This window comes from Panthera leo, chromosome C2, assembly GCF_018350215.1.
Source record: "Panthera leo isolate Ple1 chromosome C2, P.leo_Ple1_pat1.1, whole genome shotgun sequence".
NCBI classification, from domain to species: domain Eukaryota; kingdom Metazoa; phylum Chordata; class Mammalia; order Carnivora; family Felidae; genus Panthera; species Panthera leo.
Window position 1 is genome coordinate 11,800,578 of NC_056687.1, and position 7,887 is coordinate 11,808,464.

The 7,887-nt window shown below is 47.3% G+C and overlaps 1 non-coding gene across 1 annotated transcript; it reads right to left on the bottom strand.

Annotated features, from left to right (window-relative positions):
• Positions 1–6,604: 6,604 nt before the first annotated feature.
• On the bottom strand, positions 6,605–6,735 carry LOC122199035. The gene has a single exon (XR_006193307.1). It is a non-coding gene; the product is annotated as a small nucleolar RNA SNORA72 (small nucleolar RNA).
• Positions 6,736–7,887: the final 1,152 nt, after the last annotated feature.

Here is a 7,887-nt window from a genome sequence, read left to right on the forward strand (position 1 = left end):
GGAAGGGTCCCAAGCAGGATTCATGCTATCAGCACAGAGCCCGATGTGGGTCTGGAACTCACGAAACCGTGAGATCATGACCCGAGCCAAAATTAAGAATCAGACGTTTAACCGACTGAGCCACCCAGGCGCCCCTCCTTTTAACCTTTTCGAAAAGAGAAGATACTCCTCTTTTTAGGTGCATGCCAACGCTCTAATATTCCTGACCCTGGTGAGTCCCCTGAAAAAGCCCCAACGACTCCAGGGTTAGGGCCCAGGGCTTTGGGAAGGTGCCAGTGGGAACTGGAAGGGGGGGGTTGGAGATTTCTTCATGGGTTCCAGGCCAGGGTTTGTGTAATGGACCTTCTCCCGTTGTGTAATTTAGAGAAACTCAAACCTCTCCCTGTTTTCCAGAGGGATTAAGATTGTATCAGTAACCTTTTGTGTTTAAGTTTGCCATCGGGGTCCTGGAGACTTCCAGGAAAAACCTGGCAGGTTGGACACGAGTGTAGGTCACCAGCAGGCTCAGACTAAGAGGTGACTGCCATAAATAAGCTGACTGCAGCCAGGAGGCCTCACATGAGGCATCTGATGAGTCACGACAAGCACCAGCAGTTAACTGGGAGTTGTGCTCACACTGATAAGAATAGGCACCATTTATTAAGACCTTGGCTTAAGCCATATCCCTCCCTCCTCCTAACCAACATACGTTTCTCTTGTTTTCTGACTCGACCTTTTGAATGCCCTTGTATATCTGGGGAATGTTCAGTATATCTGTGAATACTCAACCTTCCAGGAAATGCAAATTCCCAGCCTCCCTTACAGCCACGTTGCTTAGCCCAGGTCAAGCTACCACGTCATACCTTTTCTGGACCAGAAATCATGAAACTGTTCACCGCACAAGAACCAACAAGAGTTCCCTTCAGACCCCAGTTCGTGATGTTTCATGAGGGAAATCATACAATCAAGATAATTTTATGGTACATATTCTACAAGTTAAAAGCATTTATTTATTTTTTTTAATTTTTGATGTTTATTTATTTTTGAAAGACAGAGAGAGACAGAGCGGGGGAGGGGCAGAGAAGAGAGGGAGACACAGGACGCAAAGCAGGCTCCAGGCTCCGAGCTGTCGGCGCAGAGCCCGACGCGGGGCTTGAACTCGCGAACCGTGAGATCACGACCTGAGCCAAAGTCGGACGCTTAACTGACTGAGTCACCCAGGAGCCCCCAGGCTACAACTTTCCGTTTGCAAACAGGCGCTGGCTGGGCCACGACCCGGGCAGTGCTGACCAGCCCGTAGGTCCACTGGTAGGTGTGTAGGAACAATTGCATTCTTCCCTCTATGATTTTCTCCCGTGTGTCTTCCTTGTTCTCATACAGCTGCCACATTCACAACGCTTCTGACACTTCTGGTCACCAAACGTGTGTGTGGTTTTCCCCATACCAAACAATTCTCCGTGACACCAGCCGGGCGTTCTACAGTTTGACTCCTTTCTGACGTTATCAACCTGGAGATAGTGCTGGATCCCACGGAGTCAGGGCTCCGTCCCACAAGACCGCTCCCACCCTATTTCAGATGTCACTTGTAGAGAGTAGGTCCCCAGGTGAGCCACAACTGTTGTCTGACTGGGCTACAAATCCAAGGTCCCATGACCCCCTCCTCAGGTTTGATTCATCTGCTAGAAGGGCCTTCAAAACTCTGGGAAACGCCTTCTCACACTTAGCAGCTCATTGAAGGATATGGTCAGGGAAACAGATGAACAGCCAGATGAAAAGGTACATGGGGAGAGGTCTGGGAGGGTCCCAATCCAGAAGCTTCAGCCCCAGTGGAGCTGGGGTGTCACCCTCCCACCACGTGGATGTGTTCACTAACCCGGAAGCTCTCCCGATACTATATTATTGGGATTTTTTTATGGAGGCTTCCTCACGTAGGCACGATCAATAATTAACTCTGGAGTTAATGTTTCAGCCCTTCTCCCTTCTTGAGAGAAAATTCCAAGCTTCCAATCATGGTGTGTTCTTTCTGGTGACCAGCTCTCATCCAGGGGCCATCCCCAAGCCCACTCAGAGTCACCTCATGAGAGCAAAAGACACTCCCATCACCCAGGAAATTACAATGGTTTCAGGAACTCTATGCCGGGAACCAGGGGCAGAGATTAACATATATTCTAATATCTTACAGCAGTGAAGAGGAAGAATTATCTGCAACAGCAGGTTTCTTCATTGACTTCCTTCCCCTCCCCAGACAATTCTTTGTGGTATACATTTCCCTTGAAGAGACTCATGCCAAAGTTGAAACTTCTAGAAGAGGCTGATGTAATAATGCCAATCACCTGAATCAACACACTGGCTTAGCTTGGGAAATACCTACGAAACATCAGCTGAATCTCACTTCTCAGTAAAAAAAACAAAAAAACAAAAAATGCTGTACCTCATTCTCTGGAATTCTAAGGCAGCTCGGAATAATAAATATACTGTATGGTTGTTTCTTTCCTCCTTTTGTTAATGTTTATTTATTTTTGAGGGGGGGGGGTGGGGTAGGAGCAGAGAGAGTGGGACAAAGGATCTGAAGCAGGCTCTGTGCTGACAGCAGCGAATCTGATGCGGGGCTCGAACCCACAAACAGTGAGATCATGCCCTGATCCAAATTTGGATGCTTAACCGACTGAGACACCCAGGTGCCCCTGGCTGTTTTCTCCTTAATACATCTTTTTCTTTCTTTCTTTCTTTCTTTCTTTCTTTCTTTCTTTCTTTCTTTCTTTCTTTCTTTCTTTCTTTCATGTTTGTTTATTTTTGAGAGAGAGAGACAGATCACGAGTGGGGGAGGGGCAGAGAGACAGGGAGACAGAATCCGAAGCAGGCTCCAGGCTCTGAGCTGTCAGCACAGACCCCGATGCAGGGCTTGAACTCCAGAATGGTGAGATTATGACCTAGGCCAAAGTCAGATGCTTAACCAACTGAGCCACCCGGATGCCCCTTAATGCACGTTTTTCTTAACGTAAAGATTTGTAAATAAAAAAGCATACATGGTACAAAATATTAGATAAGAAATTATAGGTCTAGGGCAAAAGTATGAGTGTAGGACATGAAGTCAGAGAATGTGTTGTGGCGGGGAGGCAGTATGTCCACATGTGGTCCAAAAGTCCACATTGACTAAACTCAGCTTCCTAGCAATCAAAATACAAACCAGACTTCTTAATGTCCAAAGGTGCATTACGAAAGGCAGTTAGGGGCGCCTGGGTGGCTCAGTCGGTTAAGCGTCCGACTTCAGCTCAGGTCACGATCTCACAGTTTGTGGGTTCGAGCCCCGCGTCGGGCTCTGTGCTGACAGCTCAGAGCCTGGAGCCTGCTTCGGATTCTGTGTCTGTCTCGCTCCCTCTGCCCCTTCCCTGCTCGCACTCTGTCTCTGTCTCTCAAAAATAAATAAACATTAAAATAAAAAAAGGCAGTGAAAAGCACTCTCATTTTGCTTCAGGTCTGACTTCTGCTCTAGACGATGGCTACTATCGTATTGGTTGTACGTGGGCTAACTTGCAATGGAAGGGAAAAAGGGGCCAGCTTTCATTATTGCTTTTGTCCTTGCTGTAATAACAGTATATGCTCGTTATGGTGAACCTAAAAGACAGAAAAATAACAAAGCGGAGGAAAAAAATTCCCCCATAATCTTACAACCCAGAAACAACTACAGCTTACGCCTTGAAACTCCTAAATTCTTGAGGAGCAGTAAACGGCAAGGGGGCAGCGTTACTTCCGTTTTTGAGAAGATTGTAGAAACCACAGTCAGGCTGGGCTAGCCGGGTGGGGGGTGGGGGAGGGGGGGGACCTTGTTTCTCACGTGCTTGTGTTTCACGACCGTGTAAAAATCAGGCCGCCTATAGTTGCAGGATATGCCACAGACGCTGTCTTGACTTTGCAAAGCCCAGAATATGACTTGGGCCCAGGGGAAAAAAGATGCCAGATACGTCTTGTTCATTCTTTAGCAATCCTCAAGCTTAAGCCCTGGGTTGGCTAACTTTCTCCGTGTAGAGCCATGCAAAGTCACAGGCATCTGGCGACAGGCTGTTACCTGGAGCTTCTCTTACATTTCGTGGGTGTTAAATGCCTTGTGAATTTCCCTTCTCTCGTAGTCTTAAATTATCGTGAACATGAACTTTCCATCTTTCCTTTGAAACCTCAGACATCACAGTTATGTGACTTACTGGGTGTCCCTAGAAAACTAATCAAAACAAAACAAACACAAATTTATTTAGGTACAATTTGTTGGTGAAGGCAAGAACAGAAAGAGTCCAGGGGTAGCAAACCATGTTCAGAAAGCACAGGTTGTTTTCACACCCTTCCTTCTTTCCTTCTTTCCTTCCTTCCTTCTTTCCTTCCTTCCTTCCTTCTACCCTTCTTTCCTTCCTTCCTTCCTTCCTTCTTTCCTGCCTTTCTCCTTCCCTCCCTGCCTTCCTTCCTTCCTTCCTTCCTTCCTTCCACCCTTCCTTCCTCCCTCCCTCCCTCCCTCTCCACCCTTCCTTCCTTCCTTCCTTCCTTCCTTCCTTCCCTCTCTGGTTCATTTAACACATGTTTATTGAGCTTCTACTCCACACTGGGCCCTGTTTTGAACACAAGAAACAAGAACTCTGAGCTTGTGGAGTTTGCATTTTAATGGAAGTAACAAAGGACACCAAGGCCACCCAACAAACGCAGCATCTCGTATCTCAGGCCGTGCTGGATGTGCTACTGAGAGGTTGATGAGTCAGACTGGATTCTGTCCCAGGACGCTCTCCTTGGGTCTGCAGTCGTGGATTCTGTAGGAGCCCTTCTCTCTCTCTCTTCTGTCCTGGTGCTAGTGTTAGGTCCCGAGGTGACTGGAGTGGGCCCTCCACGTGGAGAGTGGGGAAGCCCTGGCAGGAACTGAGGTGGCCCTTTGGCTGTGCCCAAGAAGTACTGACTCACACAGCTTTTTAAAGTCACTAGATCGAGGGAAACCTTAGATGGAGGAATTTGGGAAGTGTTCACCACGGGGCAGTTTCTTCTGACCTGCCTGAGGGTCTGACCCCCCAGCTTGGAGTTCCACCCCCACCCCTGACTTGGGGGAGCCTCCTGCCCTGCCTTGACCTTCCCCAGACATGCAGTCGGGAGGGCACTGTCACCTGCTGGCATTGTCCCAGTCAAATAAATACCCAGGACCCGGGGGAGAGCTGCAAATACTTCCTCACTCACCCCCGCAAGTGGTACAGGAAGATCTATGCAGAGGAAGCCCCAGAACCTCCCTGGACCATCTCAGACCCAGAGACACTCTTTGTTTCTCAAACGGACGTCACTCATATTGCTTTAGCCCTGGGGAGCCTGGGTGGCTCCGTTGGTTAAACGTCCGACTTCAGCTCAGGTCATGATCTTGCAGTCCATGAGTTCCAGCCCTGCGTCGGGCTCTGTGCTGACAGCTGGGAGCCTGGAACCTGCTTCCGATTCTGCGTCTCCCTCTCTCTCTGCCCCTCCCCTGCCCATGCTCTGTCTGTCTGTCTCAGAAACAAATAAACATGAAAAAAATGTTTTAAAAAAGTGAGTCGGTCCTAAAGCACTTTGACTCAAATGAAGGTTATTCTAGGAAATACATCCAACACCTAAATTTGACTTCTCCAAGGATTGAAAGAGATGAATGCATTTACTTTTTACCCCTCAACAAATATTTTTTTCAGCCAATATTTATTGAACACTCACTTATGTGCCAGGCATTGCTCTAGACACTTCAGAAACAGCCTGGAACAAAGCATTGTAGCTAAATTTAAACTTCAACACCCCCCCATACTTTAATAATTTAATCATTACAAGCCAAAAAACAAAGAAACAAAAAGTCATTTGAAAAGGAAGTCAGACAAATGGGCAAAACTGATTACTGGAAATATGCTGCATTTCCTGACCCAGATACATGTTTTCATCCGCAGAAAGTGTGTCTTTTCTTTTAAGTTTATTTATTTACTTTCGAGAGAGAGAAGGTGGGAGTGGGGCAGTGGCAGAGAGAGAGGGAAAGAGAGCGAATCCCAAGCAAGCTTCCTTCCACACTGTCAGGGGGGAGCCCGATGCAGGGCTCACCCCCACACACTGAACTGTGAGATCATGACCTGAGCGGAAGTTGGACGCTTAACCGACTGGGACACTCAGGCACCCCAAGAAAGTGTATCTTTAAAAAAAAATTTTTTTTTAACGTTTATTTATTTTTGAGACAGAGCATGAACAGGGGAGGGGCAGAGAGAGAGGGAGACACAGAATCTGAAACAGGCTCCAGGCTCTGAGCTGTCAGCACAGAGCCCGACGCGGGGCTCGAACTCACAGACCGTGAGATCATGACCTGAGCCGAAGTCGGACGCTTAACCGACCGAGCCACCCAGGCACCCCGAAAGTGTATCTTTTAAAAAGGTGGGCACCCCTGTGCTCTGACTTCACAACACTCAGAAACAAGAACTATGGAATCAGTTTTTTTGGTTTTGGTTTTTGTTTTTCTTTAGTTTTACCATTCATTGAATTAGCAATGGTTAATCTTCAAAAGTTATCACGCTAGCTTTGCTGTCATTTCTCAAGGAGAATCAGAGACCTAGAGTCATAGACATTTCCTACATGAGATGCTTTGTATAAATCAGACTTGGTTCATCACCAGCATTGATAACACCAGAGCTAGGGAAAGAACTAGGTCTGAGGACACATGCACGGTCTTACATAGAGAATATTTAGCCTGCCCTGATTATTACAAAATCAGAACGGCGAGAATATTTGTGGTCGCGAATCATTTTTTTGCCACGTCAATGAAATCAAGTCCAGTTACTGTCCGACTTTCCAGGGCTCGTTAGAGTTTGGACCAAGACCAGGAAACGGGGGAAGGGCCCTCAGGCATCGAACCTGCTGTCAGCACAGCTGAGATGCTCATCAATCCACTCAAAGGGGGGTGGATCAGCCTGGGCTCCAGATCCTTCCTGGCAATGGCAATTAGATACTACCATCAGCCTCCTGCCACTCAGGGACGTGGCTCCCCCCAGTGCAGCCTGGGACCAGGGGAAGGGAGGGCCCTTGTTCTTGACCTTTTTCTGCAAACGTTCCCCACCCCCACCTCCCACCCTCCAAAGAAACAACATTGACATCTGGGCAAACGCAAAACAGAAGACACTGTTTCTATTCCGCGAATTAAATTCCTCTTTAGTCCTTCACTTGAAAGCAGATCGGTCTCATTTCTAAGAATCAAAATAACAAAGCTTCTGCGCAACCTTGCTTTTAGAAATGGTTTGTCATTGGTAGGTAAAGGACCACACAGGTGACAATGGAAAAGAATAAGAAATGATGGTAATACCAATTAGGAGGGAAAAGTACGACTAGAAAGTGAAATGTGCTTTGTTGTTACTTTTCTTTTTTTAATGTTTACCTATTTCTTTTGAGTGGGGAGGAGCAGAGAGAGAGGGAAAGAGAGAATCCTTAGCAAGCTCCACACTGTTGGCACAGAGCCAGTGGGGGGCTGGATCTCACAAACCATGAGATCATGACCTGGGCGGAAATCAGGACCTATTGGTCAACCAACAGAGCCACTCAGGAGCCCCTGCTTTGTTGTTATTTAAAACAACAACAACAACAACAACAACAACAACAAAATCCCACAAAAAACTGCAATATAATAGCTGTTGCTTGCTCAGTATTTGGAGGTATAATAAAATCTTTTTTTTTTTAATGTTTATTCATTTTTGAAAGACAGAGACAGAGCACAAGGAGGGGTGGGGCAGAGAGAGAGGGGGACACAGAATCCCAAGCAGGCTCCAGGCTCCGAGCTGTCAGCACAGAGCCCAGCACTGGGCTTGAACTCCTGGACAGCGAGATCATGACCTGAGCTGAAGTCAGACGCTTAACTGACTGAGCCACCCAGGTGCCCCGTGGAGGTATAATAAA